Here is a 22,327-nt window from a genome sequence, read left to right as displayed (position 1 = left end):
GTACCCCCTGTATATAGCCTCCACATTGTCTCTGTACCGGTACCCCCTGAATATAGCCTCCACATTGACTCTGTACCGGTACCCCCTGAATATAGCCTCCACATTGACTCTGTACCGGTACCCCCTGAATATAGCCTCCACATTGACTCTGTACCAGTACCCCCTGTATATAGCCTCCACTATGCATCTGTACCAGTACCCCCTGTATATAGCCTCCACTATGCATCTGTACCAGTACCCCCTGTATATAGCCTCCACATTGACTCTGTACCAGTACCCCCTGTATATAGCCTCCACTATGCATCTGTACCAGTACCCCCTGTATATAGCCTCCACTATGCATCTGTACCAGTACCCCCTGTATATAGCCTCCACAATGTCTCTGTACCGGTACCCCTTGTATAAAGCCTCCACATTGACTCTGTACCAGTACCCCCTGTATATAGCCTTCACTATGCATCTGTACCAGTACCCCCTGTATATAGCCTCCACATTGACTCTGTACCGGTACCCCCTGTATATAGCCTCCACATTGACTCTGTAACGGTACCCCATGTATATAGCCTCCACATTGACTCTGTACCAGTACCCCCTGTATATAGCCTCCACATTGACTCTGTAACGGTACCCCCTGTATATAGCCTCCACATTGACTCTGTACCGGTACCCCCTGTATATAGCCTCCACATTGACTCTGTAACGGTACCCCATGTATATAGCCTCCACATTGACTCTGTACCAGTACCCCTGTATATAGCCTCCACATTGACTCTGTACCAGTACCCCCTGTATATAGCCTCCACATTGACTCTGTACCGGTACCCCCTGTATATAGCCTCCACATTGACTCTGTACCAGTACCCCTCTATATAGCCTCTACATTGACTCTGTACCGGTACCCCCTGTATATAGCCTCCACATTGACTCTGTACCAGTACCCCCTGTATATAGCCTCCACTATGCATCTGTACCAGTACCCCCTGTATATAGCCTCCACTATGCATCTGTACCAGTACCCCCTGTATATAGCCTCCACAATGTCTCTGTACCGGTACCCCCTGTATATAGCCTCCACAATGTCTCTGTACCGGTACCCCCTGAATATAGCCTCCACATTGACTCTGTACCAGTACCCCCTGTATATAGCCTCCACATTGACTCTGTAACGGTACCCCCTGTATATAGCCTCCACATTGACTCTGTACCGGTACCCCCTGTATATAGCCTCCACATTGACTCTGTAACGGTACCCCATGTATATAGCCTCCACATTGACTCTGTACCAGTACCCCTGTATATAGCCTCCACATTGACTCTGTACCAGTACCCCCTGTATATAGCCTCCACATTGACTCTGTACCGGTACCCCCTGTATATAGCCTCCACATTGACTCTGTACCAGTACCCCTCTATATAGCCTCTACATTGACTCTGTACCGGTACCCCCTGTATATAGCCTCCACATTGACTCTGTACCAGTACCCCCTGTATATAGCCTCCACTATGCATCTGTACCAGTACCCCCTGTATATAGCCTCCACTATGCATCTGTACCAGTACCCCCTGTATATAGCCTCCACAATGTCTCTGTACCGGTACCCCCTGTATATAGCCTCCACAATGTCTCTGTACCGGTACCCCCTGAATATAGCCTCCACATTGACTCTGTACCGGTACCCCCTGAATATAGCCTCCACATTGACTCTGTACCGGTACCCCCTGTATATAGCCTGCACAATGTCTCTGTACCGGTACCCCCTGTATATAGCCTCCACATTGTCTCTGTACCGGTACCCCCTGTATATAGCCTCCACATTGTCTCTGTTCCGGTACCCTCTGAATATAGCCTCCACTATGCATCTGTACCAGTACCCCCTGTATATAGCCTCCACAATGTCTCTGTACCGGTACTCCCTGTATATAGCCTCCACATTGTCTCTGTACCGGTACCCCCTGAATATAGCCTCCACATTGACTCTGTACCGGTACCCCCTGAATATAGCCTCCACATTGTCTCTGTACCAGTACCCCCTGTATATAGCCTCCACTATGCATCTGTACCAGTACCCCCTGTATATAGCCTCCACAATGTCTCTGTACCGGTACCCCCTGTATATAGCCTCCACATTGTCTCTGTACCGGTACCCCCTGAATATAGCCTCCACATTGACTCTGTACCGGTACCCCCTGAATATAGCCTCCACATTGACTCTGTACCGGTACCCCCTGAATATAGCCTCCACATTGACTCTGTACCAGTACCCCCTGTATATAGCCTCCACTATGCATCTGTACCAGTACCCCCTGTATATAGCCTCCACATTGACTCTGTACCAGTACCCCCTGTATATAGCCTCCACATTGACTCTGTACCAGTACCCCCTGTATATAGCCTCCACTATGCATCTGTACCAGTACCCCCTGTATATAGCCTCCACTATGCATCTGTACCAGTACCCCCTGTATATAGCCTCCACAATGTCTCTGTACCGGTACCCCTTGTATAAAGCCTCCACATTGACTCTGTACCAGTACCCCCTGTATATAGCCTTCACTATGCATCTGTACCAGTACCCCCTGTATATAGCCTCCACATTGACTCTGTACCGGTACCCCCTGTATATAGCCTCCACATTGACTCTGTAACGGTACCCCATGTATATAGCCTCCACATTGACTCTGTACCAGTACCCCCTGTATATAGCCTCCACATTGACTCTGTAACGGTACCCCCTGTATATAGCCTCCACATTGACTCTGTACCGGTACCCCCTGTATATAGCCTCCACATTGACTCTGTAACGGTACCCCATGTATATAGCCTCCACATTGACTCTGTACCAGTACCCCTGTATATAGCCTCCACATTGACTCTGTACCAGTACCCCCTGTATATAGCCTCCACTATGCATCTGTACCAGTACCCCCTGTATATAGCCTCCACTATGCATCTGTACCAGTACCCCCTGTATATAGCCTCCACAATGTCTCTGTACCGGTACCCCTTGTATAAAGCCTCCACATTGACTCTGTACCAGTACCCCCTGTATATAGCCTTCACTATGCATCTGTACCAGTACCCCCTGTATATAGCCTCCACATTGACTCTGTACCGGTACCCCCTGTATATAGCCTCCACATTGACTCTGTAACGGTACCCCATGTATATAGCCTCCACATTGACTCTGTACCAGTACCCCCTGTATATAGCCTCCACATTGACTCTGTAACGGTACCCCCTGTATATAGCCTCCACATTGACTCTGTACCGGTACCCCCTGTATATAGCCTCCACATTGACTCTGTAACGGTACCCCATGTATATAGCCTCCACATTGACTCTGTACCAGTACCCCTGTATATAGCCTCCACATTGACTCTGTACCAGTACCCCCTGTATATAGCCTCCACATTGACTCTGTACCAGTACCCCTCTATATAGCCTCTACATTGACTCTGTACCAGTACCCCTGTATATAGCCTCCACATTGACTCTGTACCAGTACCCCTGTATATAGCCTCCACATTGACTCTGTACCGGTACCCCCCTGTATATAGCCTCCACATTGACTCTGTACCGGTACCCCCTGTATATAGCCTCCACATTGACTCTGTAACGGTACCCCATGTATATAGCCTCCACATTGACTCTGTACCAGTACCCCCTGTATATAGCCTCCACATTGACTCTGTACCGGTACCCCCTGTATATAGCCTCCACATTGACTCTGTACCGGTACCCCCTGTATATAGCCTCCACATTGACTCTGTAACGGTACCCCATGTATATAGCCTCCACATTGACTCTGTACCAGTACCCCTGTATATAACCTCCACATTGACTCTGTACCGGTACCCCCCTGTATATAGTCTCCACAATGTCTCTGTACCAGTACCCCCTGAATATACCCTTGTTTATTGTTATAAACAATACATCTACTGTATGCTTCAGGTGGTTCCTAATAAACAATACATCTACTGCATGCTTCAGGTGATGCCTAATAAACAATACATTTACTGCAAGGTTCCCCAACTGGCTGAATTTGGCCCGCGGGTGGTTTTATTGGGCCCCTCATTTTCTGAACAAAAAAAAATATATATATATTTTTTCATTGTTGGAGACAGACTGTAAAAAGACCAGGAAAACATCTTAGAAATTATTTTAATTTAGGAAATCTGTTCCCAAGTTTTCTCACACATAACAGAGAGACAACTGTTTGTATTACAAATGTAAGCATGGTTTGAAATGATTGTTTTAGTCATATATTTTGTGGCTTCTTGTGGTCAATTTCCAGTCTACTATTTATTTGTTCCATCCGCTGAAGAAGAAAAAAACATATTTCACTTCCTCTTCTTCTGCTGCTGCTTAGAGGCTACTGCCCCCTCTTCTTCTTCTTCTTCTTCTTCTTCTTCTTCTTCTTCTTCTTCTTCTTCTTCTTCTTCTTCTTCTTCTTCTTCTTCTTCTTCTTCTTCTTCTTCTTCTTCTTCTTCTTCTTCTTCTTCTTCTTCTTCTTCTTCTTCTTCTTCTTCTTCTTCTTCTTCTTCTTCTTCTTCTTCTTCTTCTTCTTCTTCTTCTTCTTCTTCTTCTTCTTCTTCTTCTTCTTCTTCTTCTTCTTCTTCTTCTTCTGCTGCTTGGAGGCTACTGCCCCCTCTTCTTCTTCTTCTTCTTCTTCTGCTGCTGCTTGGAGGCTACTGCCCCCTGTTGGTTAGAGCTGGAGGCCTTCTCCCTGAGAGAGAACAAAGTCGGGGTACATTTCGTCCTCAAAGTAAGCACAACTTCACTTGTAAAAAGGTTATTGTTTTCATGATTATAATAATGTATAATATACACATGAAATGAGCATCACTATATCTGGTTCTCAGTAGATCAGAAGGATGTTCTGTTGTTTTTTTTAAGAAAGAACCCAAACTTACATTACAACTTGAATGGTTTGCATTTACAACAGCAATGAGACGATGTGTTTGTGGGTGTAACCCCCCCAAAAAAATCCATCTGAAAGTGAAGGTGTCATTTCTATGGTACTTGTGTGGTGTGTATTTGGTGTGTAATCTGTATAAAACGCCTAGACCCCTTTCCAGTACACAACACACTGACGTCACGGACAGATGCACACGACTCTCGTCTGCAGCAAGAAAATGATCACCATCTGCACCCATTCAACAGTCTAAGACTTGTGCTTTTATTACTTCTAAACAAAAATATTTTTTGGGGGGGTTTATCATATGCTTACAATGATGTTTTGATTCTCGCTTGAACAGATTATATTTGGTTGTGATCTTTGCATCAAACAAAAAAACTATTTTCTATGCAGCAGTTGACAGCTAGAATGCTAACCCTCATTGACATAGGCTGTAGCAAAAGCTATCCAAAGAGCCATTTTACTGGTTGAAGTGTGTTTTTTTTAAAGAATAATGCAGTTGATTTGCGATGATGACACAAACTTTATATTAAGAAGGACATACGTACAAGCCGTAAAATCCAATTATAATAGACATGTACTGTCAAATCCACTCATAAGCAACATGTAAACAGAGGGATTTTTGGGGGCTTGCCGTTCTAGAAGAACTCCCTGGTGTTCTGCCACCAACTGGCTGCCATTCTAGAACTCCCTGGTGTTCTGCCACCAACTTTCTGCCGTTCTAGAAGAACTCCCTGGTGTTCTGCCACCAACTTGCTGCTGTGCTAGAAGAACTCCCTGGTGTTCTGCCACCAACTTGTGCACGTCGCCCTCGTAAGGCAATGCTTGGGAGACACAGAAAGGGGTTCTATAGAACCCAGAAGAAAACTAATTCTAAAAGTGTCACTTACTTTGTTGTTACCTGGTTCAAGATGACAACATCCTCCTCCTCGCTGTCACTGTCTGAGATGACCACCACGTCACCTAGGAAATACAATCACACAATAAGATGAGGTGTACTTTGTGGATCGTTAAACTTAAAGAACAGAAAAGTGCCTTTATGCTCACAAACCAACACTCCCCACTCCAGAGGGGCTGGAGGCAATGGGTCAGGCGTAGAGGGGTGTCACCCGGGTGGTGAGTGAGGGATGGGTCAGGCGTAGAGGGGTGTCACCCGGGTGGTGAGTGAGGGATGGGTCAGTATAGAGGGGTGTTACCCGGGTGGTGAGTGAGGGATGGGTCAGGCGTAGAGGGGTGTCACCCGGGTGGTGAGTGAGGGATGGGTCAGGCATAGAGGGGTTGTTACCCGGGTGGTGAGTGAGGGATGGGTCAGGCGTAGAGGGGTGTCACCCGGGTGGTGAGTGAGGGATGGGTCAGGTGTAGAGGGGTGTCACCCGGGTGGTGAGTGAGGGATGGGTCAGGCGTAGAGGGGTGTTACCCGGGTGGTGAGTTAGGGATGGGTCAGGCGTAGAGGGGTGTTCCCCAGGTGGTGAGTTAGGGATGGGTCAGGCGTAGAGGGGTGTCACCCGGGTGGTGAGTTAGGGATGGGTCAGGCGTAGAGGGGTGTTCCCCGGGTGGTGAGTGAGGGATGGGTCAGGCGTAGAGGGGTGTTCCCCGGGTGGTGAGTGAGGGATGGGTCAGGCATAGAGGGTGTTCCCCCGGGTGGTGAGTGAGGGATGGGTCAGGCGTAGAGGGGTGTTACCAGGTGGTGAGTGAGGGATGGGTCAGGCGTAGAGGGGTGTTCCCCGGGTGGTGAGTGAGGGATGGGTCAGGCGTAGAGGGGTGTCACCCGGGTGGGTGAGTGATGGATGGGTCAGGCGTAGCTCAGCGCCCCTGGAGGGATTTAATTCATTTTTGTAGCCTGGTTCCAGATCATTCTGTGCTGTCTTACCAACTATGACCATAGAAGACAGCACAAACAGATCTGGGACCAGACGAGTCAGTTTCACTCACCCAAGGAAAACAAAACTTAGGCAAATAGTTACCCTTCCCCTTCTCCTCATGTCCCTCTTCCAACTCCATCTTCAACTCCACTGTCTCATCTTCCTCCTCCTCCTCCTCCTCCAGACCCCAGGAGTTCTCTAGACCCTCCCCCACCTGGCCTGTACCTGGGGCAGTTAACACTGGACAGGGAACGCTGTCCCGCGGTTGGTTAAGGACTAGAGTCTAGAGTAAACCGTGGATCAGTAGCATTGAGAAAACAGAGTACAGGCACACCAAGTCACTCGCCCACAAACAATGACCTTCCCCCTTGGAGAAAATAGAGTCTTCTACTACACATGTATTCAGAGTAACTTCAAGACTTTCTTTGAAAGGATACGTTTGGGGTGGGACCTCAGCTCTCTGGACGATCTCATTGGCCTTCTCCTTGACGTCACTCATTTCCACATGTGACACGTCTGTTTTCAGCGCTGTGATTCGCTCCTGGGGCAACGACTCTGCGAAGCCAAACTTACCCCCAGTTTTTCTGAAATAACCGATATTCAAAAAGAGAACTTTATTGGAATCCAGAAATGAAATGACGCCAAAGTAGCAACACCAGAGTCACGGAGGTTTAAATAAACGGGTTTCCACTCGATAGCACAGCCACAAAGTCAAAATGAACGTTAACGAGACCAAGTTGCTGTGACCCACCTGGCTTTCTTGTCGTTCTCCAAGGCTTTGTTGATTAGCTCTGTGATCTCTGACACTTTGACACTAGCGATCTTACTGCACCTGAGGACCTGTACAAACACAGCATGCTTTAGAGATACAATTCACAGTGAAGTAGCTAGAGTATGCTCGTATCCATCCTGAATATTATCAGCCCCCTGGCCTACCAAAGCCATGGTTATGCGATCTAGACAAGTGTTTAGCATGCTGATTTGAGCGTAGAAAGTGTTGTTGTGGTCGTGGGTTGGCATCCCGGGTCTGCCCGTACAGGGACAAGGATCCAGAGTTGCATTAACTCCCCAGTACCCGCCTGGTCTTTGAGCAGCTGACTATCTCTATGGCCCCCCAGTACCCGCCTGGTCTTTGAGCAGCTGACGGTATCTCTATGGCTCCCCAGTACCCGCCTGGTCTTTGAGCAGCTGACTATCTCTATGGCTCCCCAGTACCCACCTGGTCTTTGAGCAGCTGACTATCTCTATGGCTCCCCAGTACCCGCCTGGTCTTTTGAGCAGCTGACTATCTCTATGGCTCCCCAGTACCCGCCTGGTCTTTTGAGCAGCTGACTATCTCTATGGCTCCCCAGTACCCGCCTGGTCTTTTGAGCAGCTGACTATCTCTATGGCTCCCCAGTACCCGCCTGGTCTTTTGAGCAGCTGACTATCTCTATGGCTCCCCAGTACCCGCCTGGTCTTTGAGCAGCATGATGCCTCCACTAGACTGGATGGAGCAGATCTCTCTGTGTTTGTTCATGGCTATCATCAGCAGGCCGTCCATCACACGCTCCTCACGCTCACACGGGTCAACCAACAGGTAGGTCCTGGAGCAGAGAGAGAGGGGTAGGAGAGGGGATATGAGATAGGACATAGAGAGTAGTGGAGAGAAGGACAACAGGAGAGGAGAGAAGGAGAACAGGAGAGGAAAGGGAAGAGAGGAGAGAAGGAGAACAGGAGAGGAAAGGGAAGAGAGGCAGTGAGAGATCTGCAATGGCAGCCATCACTGTCTGATAGTGATATCAAACATACAGGTGATCTTATATAACATGGACCTACCCTTGTTGGAAGAAGGAGAAACTGACACAGATGGGCATGTGGTAGATGCTGAGGGGAATGGGGTCTCTCTCCTCTGTACTGTACTGTGGAACAGACACATGAAGGGTTAAATCATTATAAATTGGGGTTGTGTTCATTAGGGCATGCAACAGATGACATTTTTAAAACCTTTTGCAACGTGTGACAAAAATGAGTGTGTCTTATTAGACAAATCCAGGTGGTCCTTCCCTGTTTGTCAGTGTGGTTCCTAATTAACACTACCCAGGGGTGTAATCAATGTCAAAGATTGTTGCCATGGCATTAGTTGTCAATAGCATCACCCCTCACCCTTCCATCCTCACCACAGTGACTTCCTCTCCCTGGATGCCCACATCGGGCCGTCTGAAGTGACAGAGTCCCGCGATGGCAGCAATGCTGGCAGCGTCCATTAGGTTACCATCGTGGTTCAGCAAGTGGACGTCCACCCTAATCTGCCACACCTAGAGATACACTGACACACTAATTACACAGACATTGATCTGTACCACATCTGGAGAGATAAACAGGTAGACAGATGGGCATTATACCTTGGAAGACCAGTAGATATACACTGAGTATACAAAACATTAAAAACACCTTCCAAATATTGAGTTCCTGTCAATTCAGGAATTAAATTGAAATAACAATTATCTTCAATGCTTTTCAATGGAGAACATTTCAAATTGGAATTTGGTTTACTTCCTGAATTGACTGGAATTGAAACCCAATTTGGGGACTTTCGTTCACAGCCTTCATGCCAAACTTCAGGTGTGTGTTTGTGTGTACCTTCTCTCCAGACACCACACACAGAGACTCTGTGTCTATACACTTGGAGTTCCTGAGGCATCTCTCCAGCTGTCTGTTCAGCTTCACCAACAGCTCTGACTGCCTAGAGATAGAGAGAGAGAGATCAAGAAGGGGGAAGGACAACCACGCAGATAAAACATTTTCAGTGATCGTTTTTCAGATGCAATTTACACTATAGCCTTATGAAGCAAAACATAGTAGGACTCTTACCTGCCCATCTCAAATGCTGGAGAAGCCATGGGAGACAGCTCAATGTTGAAGAAAATGAGTCCTTCATTTGGTCGGTTCTCTTTCGGAGTAATGAGCTCACAGGACACTTGGGCCATGATCCTGGAGGTTAGGAACACACCATTTTTTTATTTAACCAGACAAGTCGGTTAAGAACAAATTCTTATTTACAATGACGGCCTACCCCGGCCAGATACAGCCTGGATTCAAACCAGGGACGTAGTGACGCCTCTTGCACTGAGATGCAGTGCGTTTGACTGCTGCGCCACTCAGGAGCCCAAACATACAAAGTTAATCTCAAACCGCCCCTAGCACTGTCACCTAGCCCCTAGCACTGTCACCTAACCCCTACCACTGTCACCTAGCCCCTACCACTGTCACCTAGCCCCTACCACTGTCACCTAGCCCCTACCCCCTACAACCTAGCCCCTACCACTGTCACCTAGCCCCTACCACTGTGTCACCTAGCCCCTACCAGTGTCACCTAGCCCCTACCAGTGTCACCTAGCCCCTACCACTGTCACCTAGCCCCTACCACTGTCACCTAGCCCCTACCACTGTCACCTAGCCCCTACCACTGTCACCTAGCCCCTAACCCCTACCAGTTGTCACCTAGCCCCTACCAGTGTCACCTAGCCCCTACCAGTGTCACCTAGCCCCTACCACTGTCACCTAGCCCCTACCACTGTCACCTAGCCCCTACCACTGTCACCTAGCCCCTACCACTGTCACCTAGCCCCCTACCACTGTCACCTAGCCTCCTACCCAGTGTCACCTAGCCCCTACCAGTGTCACCTAGCCCCTACCACTGTCACCTAGCCCCTACCACTGTCACCTAGCCCCTAACCCCTACCACTGTCACCTAGCCCCTACCAGTGTCACCTAGCCCCTACCAGTGTCACCTAGCCCCTACCACTGTCACCTAGCCCCTACCACTGTCACCTAGCCCCTACCACTGTCACCTAGCCCCTACCACTGTCACCTAGCCCCTACCACTGTCACCTAGCCCCTATCACTGTCACCTAGGCCCCTACCACTGTCACCTAGCCCCTACCACTGTCACCTAGCCCCTACCCCCTACAACTAGCCCTTACCACTGTCACCTGAGCCCCTACACCACTGTCACCCTAGCCCCTACCACTGTGTCACCTAGCCCTACCAGTGTCACCTAGCCCCTACCAGTGTCACCTGGCCCCTACCAACTGTCACCTAGCCCCTACCACTGTCACCTAGCCCCTACCACTGTCACTAGCCCCTACCACTGTCACCTAGCCCCTACACTGTCACCTAGCCCCTACCACCTGTCACCTAGCCCCTACCACTGTCCCTAGCCCCTAAACCCCTACCAGTGTCCACTAGCCCCTACAGGTGTCACCTCAGCCCCTACCAGTGTCACCTACGCCCCTACCACTGTCACCTAGCCCCTACCGCACTGTCACCTAGCCCCTACCACTGTCACCTAGCCCCTACCACTGTCACCTAGCCCCTACCAACCTGTCACCTAGCCCCTACCATGTCACCTTAGCCCCTACCAGTGTCACCTAGCCCCTACCACTGTCCACCTAGCCCCTACCACTGTCACCTAGCCCCTAACCCCTACCACTGTCACCTAGGCCCCTACCAGTGTCACCTAGCCCCTACCCAGTGTCACCTAGCCCCTACCACTGTCACCTAGCCACCTACCACTGTCACCTAGCCCCTACCACTGTCACCTAGCCCCTACCACTGGTCACCTAGCCCCTACCACTGTCACCTAGCCCCTATCCACTGTCACCTAGCCCCTACCACTGTTCACCTAGCCCCTACCACTGTCACCTAGCCCTCTACCCCCTACAACCTAGCCCTTACCACTGTCACCTAGCCCTCTACCACTGTCACCTAGCCCCTACCACTGTGTCACCTAGCCCCTACCAGTGTCACCTAGCCCCTACCAGTGTCACCTGGCCCCTACCACTGTCACCTAGCCCCCTACCACTGTCACCTAGCCCCTACCACTGTCACCTAGCCCCTACCACTGTCACCTAGCCCCTACCACTGTCACCTAGCCCCTACCACTGTCACCTAGCCCCTACCACTGTCACCTAGCCCCTACCCCTACAACCTAGCCCTTAACCACTGTCACCTAGCCCCTACCACTGTCACCTAGCCCCTACCACTGTGTCACCTAGCCCCCTACCAGTGTCACCTAGCCCCTACCAGTGTCACCTGGCCCCTACCCACTGTCACCTAGCCCCTACCACTGTCACCTAGCCCCTACCCACTGTCACCTAAGCCCCTACCACTGTCACCTAGCCCTACCACTGTCACCTAGCCCCTACCACTGCCACCTAGCCCCTACCACTGTCACCTAGCCCCTACCACTGTCACCTAGCCCCTACCACTGTCACCTAGCCCCTACCACTGTCACCTAGCCCCTACCACTGTCACCTAGCCCCTACCACTGTCACCTAGCCCCTAGCACCGTCACCTATGCTGCTTTATAGATCTGAAAGGATGGATATATGGCAAAACAATTCTGCCAATCCAATCAGATAGCAAGGTACAGCTAATGCCATACTTGTATCCAGTCCTTTCAGATGTATGAAAACGTAGTGCAAAAGCCTGCAATGTTAGTAACAAGAAAGCCAACTCCACTAAGAATGGCTGTCAACCATTTTCGGTTACTGTGCAACCAAGTGCATTTGGCTTTGCCTGGTGCACCCGTCATTCTACGTTTTTAGCAGTAAGCCTTGGGTCTTCTCAACGATCCGCTTTAGATAGGCCAGTAGCTTTGGTTGAGAGTCACTGCTCAACTGTCATTTCTTTGCCTTCAAAGGCAGGAACACTCGCCTCGTCTTCCCCAGGTCAACAAAGCAGCATCCATAATCTGTCCCAAACGAGATCTTGGATGCTCCTGTAGTCATAGGTCTGTCTCCCATCCAAGCGCTGCGGGGTACACATTATTGAGCGAGATTATGTATCGTAAATATTTATAGCTAGTATAACAATGATTGCATCGAAAGATAATTAGCTAGCTAGGTAGCTCAAGTTACAAACAGGTTATGTACAGTGACCCAGAACTCTAACAAACTCTGTAACGTTGGTAGATAGAGATAGACACTGTACAATTTTAGTTTGGATTCCCACATCTAAATTGGCCATTTATGTCAGCTAACTAGCATATCTGGCTATCTCAGCTAGCACGTTCATTCACATGGAAAAATTACACAAATTGCATCAGCTACCTTTGTTTCTTGAATAGCTTTGAGTAAAAAGTCCCGCTCGCAGTTTGATAACGGCGTATCTCTCATGTTGGCTGTCTATGAATTGTATATTGCTATGCCGGTGTGGTTTTTGTTAACATGTGTTCACGTTTCAACAATCATCAACATTCATGAACTCTGCTCCGGAAGAGCAACAAAGAAGTTAATCACAATAAAAGTAATCAAAATTAGGTATATTTGGCTCAAATGTATTACACAATTTTCAAATGGTAGAAACCATCCACATGTATTTCTAAAAGTCATAATTATTTAAATAAAATAAGAATTAAAATAATAATACATGTTGGATGTTTATCCAATAACTTGCATTAATTGTCTACTTTGGACAAATCTGTTTCTCGGCATGGATTTAATCTCACAAGATAACGGACACAAGCTAATTATTTCACAACATTTAAATGACAAATATCTAAACTGTTATGCATTGAGGGGGGGGGGGGGGGTGTACATAGAAAGATAGATCGAAATGAGTTGGTTATTACAAGGCAGAGCACTTTTATTTTGAAATGGGCACCCCAATGGCGTTCTCTGGGTTCAGGCATGCGCAGTGAGCAGAAGTCTCTTCCCGTCATCACCGTTCGAGGGTCTCCACGGTGATCCGTCCATCCCGCTCCTCCAGGCCTCGGTAACCCGCGGTTTTACTCCAACTGGGTCGAACGCAGTGAAAATAAGTTGTTTGAGGTAATTGACGTAGAAAACATCACAAAACTTGGAATATTATTATTTTTCTCCCCCCCCCCAACTGCACAAGGTTTGTTTGCTTAATATTTATCTAGTTAGCTACACTCATTCATTCTTCCCTGACAAAACTGCAACCACAACATGTTGTTAGTTTAGCATAGCCATTAGCTGGCTAAACTTAGCTTTCTAACGTAGTGCATTTTTCTCAGACAGGCACGTTTTCTCAAAATGTGAATATGTTTACATTGACACATAGGCTTTATGAATATGTCTGAAATGTCGCTGCATTTAGTACCACATAGCTAGCTATTGATAACGCTCTGCTAGCCCGCTAATTCGCGCCACACGGACCGGGGTTGATAACAAGGGACGTCCGGTGAACTGTCGCGAAAAACGTTGGTTACTGACGTTACCTAGTTCGTTATTTAGCTTTGCTTGTGCAGTAACGTTAGCTAATGCCAAATATAGCCGACATTCCACATAACTTATATATATATATATATGAAATAACTTGCTTCCTATAAAAAAAGACGTGATAGAAATATGATGAAAGACAGTTTGCTGATGTCTTGATAATGCGCGTAGCCTGACTTGACAGTTCTAGTAGTAGCTGCAGTAGTCCTAGCTAACAATCCTGGCTCTGTGGAGTTTGTGGACACTTCTGGTCGGCAGCTGTAGGTTCATTTTGTTGCTCTCTCTCTCGGGGCATATGGGCATCCCCTAGGGAACTGTAGTTTGGCCTGAGGGACAGTGGCTCCTTGCTTTTGTTGGCGACCCACATCCACCTTCCCCCAGACGCTCCGTCAATCAGCTCGACGTTATGTTTACTCCAACCCCGAGGGACATTGATTTCGAAAATACTGTATCAAGCCATATTCAACCTTTACTCAATTGTTGCTGGCAATCGTATTGATTCAATATGATGAAATGCGTGTCGAGGTATAATCTGAAAAGTGTCCTGGTCGGCGACGAGTGGATATTTGCAAAGTCATTGAAATGCAGAGAACCATTTTTGCATGGATTCATGAGTCATCTTTGAAACCTGATTTAGGGGGTCTGTTTTTTTAAAATTCAGAAATATATTTTTATTGGAAAAAGCAGAGCCATGTATAATCTTTCTCTGGTGAAAGCCATCCATTTCCTTGCATATGGGCCAAATTGTAGTACAGTGACAAAACTTCATTTGTTTTTAGAAAATATTTGTAGATGGAAAGATAGTTTCTGGAAAAGTGCTTTTGAAATCAGAAGTGTATTAACCTTATTCCTGACCTCTTTCTTTGCTTTCTCTCTCTCTTGGTCCCTCTTCCTCAAATCCTCCATTTCCACCCTTACTTCACATGCTCTCCATCCCACTGTCACCTCACGCCCTCCTTCTCCCTCTCTCAAACCCCCCCCCCCACCCCCCTCCTTCCCCCCTCCTCTCACATTGTCCGTCCCAACCCTCACCTCTCCCACCTCCTTTCCCACTCTCCTCCTTCCTTCCCCCTTACCGTCCATCCCCACTGTCACGTCACTCCTCTCAACCCCCCCCACCGCTCCCTTCCCCCCTCCTCTCACATTGTCTGTCCCAACCCCTCTCCTTTCCCACTCTCTCCGCCCTTCCCCCTACCGTCCATCCCCACTAGTCACTTCACTCCCTCCTTCTCCCTCTCCTCAACCCCCCCCCCACCGTCTTCATTCCCCCCTCCTCTCACATTGTCCGTCCCAACCCCTCTCCTTTCCCACTCTCTCCTCCCTTCCCCCCCTCCTCTCACATTGTCCGTCCCAACTCCTTTCCCACTCTCTCCTCCTTCCCCCTACCGTCTCTCTCCAGATGAAGCTGTGGGGCTGGACGTGTGTGCTGCTCCTCTCCCTCCTGGCTCTCTCTGAGTCCCAGGCTGAAGCTCAGGGTGACCTAGACCTGGAGATGGAGGATGAAATGGAGGAAGCTATGGTGGAAGACATGGTAGAAGATAGGGAAGACTCAGCAGAGATAGAGGCGGAGATGGAAGGGGGAGGCGGAAGAAGAGAAGGGAACCGATGCCAACGTCTCCTTCCAGGTCAGTAAAGGGTCAAACGTCACCCAATAGGAAGTAGGATGAACTAGGTGGGGACATTTGAGATGGCACCCTTCTCCCTATGTAGTGTACCACATGTGTGGGGCCTGGTCAGAAGTCGTGCAATCTCTTGGAAATAGGGTGCCATTTTGGATGCATGCCTGGTGTGTGTTTTTTTTACGCCCTCCAAGTGTCTCTCTACCCTTTTGAGTTTGAAACCCTCATCATTTGCCTATTCTTTTTGTGTTCCCTTAGCTAGCTAAAAACCTAACTACAACCTCACTGTCATAACCCAATTTTAGCCGGGGGCCTTCAGGAAATCATGTCAGTAAATGTGTACTAGGCCGAGTCCCGATTCTCCACGGTTCTGGGTTTATAATGGATGATGAAAAATCCCCCCAGACATCTCATTTAAATCCACAACGGGTAGTGTGCAAGTGTACACTTCTGGGAAAAGGGTGAAGAATCTGGAGCCCTACATTATATATCCCTCAGTTTGTTTTCCATTTCACACACAAAGTAATCCCCTCCGCCCCATTGCTGAAAACACACAGGTGACCTACAAGACTCCTGTTCCCATCGGAGAAGTGTACTTCTCAGAGACCTTTGATGACGGCTCACTGGACAGGTTGGCAGGTGTCAAAGACATGCAGCGAAAGACGCTAGACGATGAAATTGCTTAAATATGATGGTAGAACCAGACATTCTTGCCCCCCCCCCTCTACAACTCTCCACTTTGGTGTGTTTTTATGGGCCCTACACCGTTGTCCTTTTGGCCAGTGTGTCAGTGAGCGACGACCCTGGTTTCTTCAACCCACCACTGTTAAGGTCCAAGTATCCCTTTTGTTATTAGGGCGCTGTCCCCTGTTTAGTATGCTTTGGGCAGTAGTCTCTCTGTTGATGCGACCTGGCCGAGTGGCCAATGGCACACATGTATTGTGGAAAATGCAGTTTAGTAACGTTGTGTAAACTGGAACCTAGTCGTTGGTGTCAGTTTGAGTTCACCAACCGGACCCTCTCTCCTCTCCTGACCACTCTCTGCCCCTCCCTGAACCCTCTCTCACTTCCCTCAACCCATCTCTCCTCTCCTGATCCCTCTCTCCCCACCGGACCCCTCTCTCTAACCTCTCTCCCCACCGGACCCCCTCTCCTCTCTGACCCCTCTCTTCCCTCCTGACCCCTCTCTCCTCTCCTAACCCCTCTCTCCTCTCCTGACCCCTCTCTCCCCACCTGACCCCTCTCTCCTCTCCTGACCCCTCTCTCCCCTCCTGACCCCTCTCTCCTCTCCTAACCCCTCTCTCCCCTCCTAACCCCTCTCTCCCCTCCTGACCCCTCTCTCCCCTCCTGACCCCTCTCTCCTCTCCTGGCCCCTCTCTCCCCTCCTGACCCCTCTCTCCCCTCCCTCCTCCCCCCTCTCTCCCCTCTCCTGACCCCTCTCTCCTCTCCTGACCCCTCTCTCCCCTCCTGACCCCTCTCTCCCCTCCTGACCCCTCTCTCCCCTCCTGACCCCTCTCTCCCCTCCTGACCCCTCTCTCCCCTCCTGACCCCTCTCTCCCCTCCTGGCCCCTCTCTCCCCTCCTGACCCCTCTCTCCTCTCCTGACCCCTCTCTCCTCTCCAGGTAAGTGGTCTGTGGAGCAGCTGAAGGAGAATAAAGTACCAGGAGACATGGGTCTGGTTCTGAAGTCCCGGGCCAAACATCACGCCATCGCCTCCCTGTTGGACAGACCCTTCCTCTTCCGGGACGATGCCCTAGTCGTACAGTGAGTTTGACCTTTAACCTCTCACGTTTGACCTCTTGCCCTTTTTTTTGTTTTGTGTATAAAAGTGCATTTTCAAAATGAGCCTTTGAGTTGACTTGAAGCTAATTCATATCAACTGCTGAACGTTTAGAGAAACCTGTGTGCGTTTATCTTAGGTATGAGGTGAACTTCCAGGATGGTATTGACTGTGGTGGAGCCTACATCAAACTGCTGTCAGACGAAGAGGACCTGGATCTGGTACGTTGTTGTTATTACTATAATCTGATCTATGTTGTTGATTAGTCTCAGATCCCAGATCTGTTGGTGTTGTTACTATAATCTGATCTGTGATGTTGGTTAGTCCCAGATCTGTTGGTGTTATTACTATAATCTGATCTATGTTGTTGGTTAGTCCCAGATCTGTTGGTGTTGTTACTATAATCTGATCTATGTTGTTGGTTAGTCTAGTCCCAGATCCCAGATCTGTTGGTGTTATTACTATAATCTGATCTATGTTGTTGGTTAGTCTAGTCCCAGATCCCAGATCTGTTGGTGTTGCTACTATAATCTGATCTGTGATGTTGGTTAGTCCCAGATCTGTTGGTGTTGTTACTATAATCTGATCTATGATGTTGGTTAGTCCCAGATCTGTTGGTGTTATTACTATAATCTGATCTGTGATGTTGGTTAGTCCCAGATCTGTTGGTGTTGCTACTATAATCTGATCTGTGATGTTGGTTAGTCCCAGATCTGTTGGTGTTATTACTATAATCTGATCTGTGATGTTGGTTAGTCCCAGATCTGTTGGTGTTATTACTGTAATCTGATCTATGATGTTGGTTAGTCCCAGATCTGTTGATGTTATTACTATAATCTGATCTATGATGTTGGTTAGTCTAGTCCCAGATCCCAGATCTGTTGGTGTTGCTACTATAATCTGATCTATGATGTTGGTTAGTCTAGTCCCAGATCCCAGATCTGTTGGTGTTGTTACTATAATCTTGATCTGTGATGTTGGATTAGTCCCAGATCTGTGATGTTATTACTATAATCTGATCTATGATGTTGGTTAGTCTAGTCCCAGATCCCAGATCTGTTGGTGTTGTTACTATAATCTGATCTATGATGTTGGTTAGTCCCAGATCTGTTGGTGTTATTACTATAATCTGATCTGTGATGTTGGTTAGTCCCCAGATCTGTTGGTGCTTGACCTTTGACCTGGCTCCCACTTCTAAAGTTAACTCTCTATTTATATGCCTCCGTAATGCTGTACTTGGCTGGTCGACCCACCCCAAGGTGGCCTCGTATCGTCTCTGTATCGCTGACTGTAAACCCCGTACCTTACTGTTGTGCTGTTCTAGGATCAGTTTAATGACCGTACCTCCTACACCATCATGTTTGTGCCTGATAAGTGTTTAACCCTTGTACCTTACTGTTGTGCTGTTTTAGGATCAGTTTAATGACCGTACCTCCTACACCATCATGTTTGGTCCTGATAAGTGTGTAACCCTGTACCTTACTGTTGTGCTGTTCTAGGATCAGTTTAATGACCGTACCTCCTACACCATCATGTTTGGGCCTGATAAGTGTGGAGAGGACTACAAGCTGCACTTCATCTTCCGCCACAGGAGCCCTCTGAACAAAGACCTGGACGAGAAACACGCCAAGAGGCCCGACGTCGACCTGAAGAAGTTCTACACAGACAAGAAGACTCATCTCTACACACTGGGTAGGAGGGGGGGGGGGGGGGAGAGGGAAGGAGAGAGAGAGGAGGGGGAAGAGAGAGAGAGGAGGGGGGGGAGGAGAGAGAGAGGAGGGGGGAGGAAGGGGTGAGAGAGAGGAGGAGGGGTGGGGGAGGAGAGAGAGGGGGGGGGGAGAGAGAAGAGGGGGGAGAGAGAAGGTGGGGGGGAGAGAGAAGAGGAGGGGGTGGTTGGGAGAGAGAAGAGGAGGGGTGGGGGGAGAGAGAAGAGGGGGGGGTGGGGGGGAGAGAGAAGAGGAGGGGGTGGGGGAGAGAGAAGAGGGGGGGGTGGGGGGGAGAGAGAAGAGGAGGGGGTGGGGGGAGAGAGAAGAGGAGGGGGTGGGGGAGAGGGGGGGGCTGAATGCTGATTGGCTGACAGCCGTGGTATATCAGACCGTATACAACGGGTATGACAAAACATTTACTGCTCAAATTACGCTGGTAACCAGTTTATAATAGCAATAAGGCACCTCGGGGGGGTGTGGTATATGACCAATATACCACACCCCCTCTGGCCTTATTGCTGAATGACACAGTGGTGTGACTGACAGTACTGACAGTATTGTAGAGACAGAGATGTTACTACCTGAGGGAGACTGACAGCATTGTAGAGACAGAGATGTTACTGACAGTATTGTAGAGACAGATGTTACTACCTGAGGGAGACTGACAGTATTGTAGAGACAGATGTTACTACCTGAGGGAGACTGACAGTATTGTAGAGACAGATGTTACTACCTGAGGGAGACTGACAGTATTGTAGAGACAGATGTTACTACCTGAGGGAGACTGACAGTATTGTAGAGACAGAGATGTTACTACCTGAGGGAGACTGACAGTATTGTAGAGACAGATGTTACTACCTGAGGGAGACTGACAGCATTGTAGAGACAGATGTTACTACCTGAGGGAGACTGACAGCATTGTAGAGACAGATGTTACTACCTGAGGGAGACTGACAGTATTGTAGAGACAGATGTTACTACCTGAGGGAGACTGACAGTATTGTAGAGACAGATGTTACTACCTGAGGGAGACTGACAGTATTGTAGAGACAGAGATGTTACTACCTGAGGGAGACTGACAGTATTGTAGAGACAGATGTTACTACCTGAGGGAGACTGACAGCATTGTAGAGACAGATGTTACTACCTGAGGGAGACTGACAGTATTGTAGAGACAGAGATGTTACTACCTGAGGGAGACTGACAGCATTGTAGAGACAGATGTTACTACCTGAGGGAGACTGACAGTATTGTAGAGACAGATGTTACTACCTGAGGGAGACTGACAGTATTGTAGAGACAGATGTTACTACCTGAGGGAGACTGACAGTATTGTAGAGACAGATGTTACTACCTGAGGGAGACTGACAGTATTGTAGAGACAGATGTTACTACCTGAGGGAGACTGACAGTATTGTAGAGACAGATGTTACTACCTGAGGGAGACTGACAGTATTGTAGAGACAGATGTTACTACCTGAGGGAGACTGACAGTAGTGTAGAGACAAATGTTACTTCCTGAGAGAGACTGACAGTATTGTAGAGACAGATGTTACTACCTGAGGGAGACTGACAGTATTGTAGAGACAGATGTTACTACCTGAGGGAGACTGACAGTATTGTAGAGACAGATGTTACTACCTGAGGGAAACTGACAGTATTGTAGAGACAGATGTTACTACCTGAGGGAGACTGACAGTATTGTAGAGACAGATGTTACTACCTGAGGGAGACTGACAGTATTGTAGAGACAGATGTTACTACCTGAGGGAGACTGACAGTATTGTAGAGACAGATGTTACTACCTGAGGGAGACTGACTCATGTAACTGTCTGTTTCTCCCCCTCTCTCCCTCCCTCCTTTCTCCCCTCTCTCTCTCCCTCCCTCCTTCCTCTCCCCCTCCCTCTCTCTCCCCATCCAGTCCTGAACCCAGACAACAGCTATGAGATCCTGGTAGACCAGAGCAGTGTCAGTCGTGGCTCTCTGCTTCATGATGTGGTTCCTCCTGTTAACCCCACCAAGGAGATAGACGATCCCACTGACTCTAAACCTGAAGACTGGGACGAGAGGGCCAAGATACCAGACCCAGAGGCTGTCAAACCTGACAACTGGTGGGTTCAACTTCAACACCACTTTTTTGTGATTTTTTTTTTTGGGGGGGGGGGTCGTGACGAAAAGAAAACCAGGTGTTGGCAGGCATGACTGAGGAAGAGTGTCTAGTTCTGAAGGATTTGTGCTTATATTTTTAAACGTAACTTCTTTAAGGACTGTAGATATAACGCGTCTATTAAAGCTGTATCACATAGCTCTGTAGGCCACCTGACCAAATTCACATAGAAATGTGAGTTTTACACTCCGTGGTCAGTTTATTAGGTACACCACCCCATTCAAGACAACGAGTCACACGTGGTGTGGCTGGTTTTCCTGGCACACGTTCGGTCCCCCTGATTACAATTGAGCAATGGTTTCAACGCCCCGAAGAATTCAGGCTGTTCTGGAGGCAAAGGGACCCAGTATTAGATGGGTGTACCTAATAAACTGTCCACTGAGTGTATATCTATCATTGGAAGTCTGATGAAGGGTAGATATGTTCTATATGTGCCATTTCTATGCTTCCCGCCCATAAGTTGAGTTTTTAAAACTTTGTATTTTTTGTCCACCAGCTGTCACAGAGGTTTAGATGGTACAATGATTCTCTACATTTGTTTTGTCACAAACTGAAAATGATGCAAAACTATTGTGATTTTTTTTTTTGCAGCCATGTGATGGTGTTTGTGATTTCTACATATTGTGCCTAATGTTGAGCAACGTGCTTGGTTTTTAATGCCAAACCATTTGGCATCTTGTGTTCCAGGGATGAGGAGGCTCCGGCTACGATCCAGGACCCTGATGCTGTGAAGCCAGAGGGATGGCTGGACGACGAGCCGGAGTTTGTAGCCGACCCCGCCGCCGACAAACCAGACGACTGGTAAACACACTGAACACACACATCAATAAAAACGCTTGTTTTGGGAAGAGATGACTGTCTTTTTCTGTCTTTCTCTCATTACTCTTTACATCCATCTCTCGTTCTCTTTTATTTTCCTCCTCCCCTCTCTCTCTCCCTCTCCCTCACCATCTCTCTCTCTCTCCTTTTCTCTCTCTCTCACCATCTCTCTCTCTCTCTCCTTTATCTCTCCTCTCACCATCTCTCTCTCTCTCCTTTATCTCTC

General features: G+C 48.4%; 2 pseudogenes; one reads left to right on the top strand and one right to left on the bottom strand.

The window, feature by feature from the left end:
- Positions 1–4,579: 4,579 nt before the first annotated feature.
- LOC116363654 (exosome complex component RRP45-like) lies at positions 4,580–12,988 on the bottom strand (annotated as a pseudogene).
- On the top strand, positions 12,971–22,093 carry LOC116363653 (calnexin-like; annotated as a pseudogene).
- The last annotated feature ends 234 nt before the right edge of the window (positions 22,094–22,327 follow it).

Source organism: Oncorhynchus kisutch, unplaced genomic scaffold (genome assembly GCF_002021735.2).
Source record: "Oncorhynchus kisutch isolate 150728-3 unplaced genomic scaffold, Okis_V2 scaffold959, whole genome shotgun sequence".
In the NCBI taxonomy this organism is placed as follows: Eukaryota; Metazoa; Chordata; class Actinopteri; order Salmoniformes; family Salmonidae; genus Oncorhynchus; species Oncorhynchus kisutch.
This window is presented reverse-complemented; position numbering and strand designations above follow the sequence as displayed.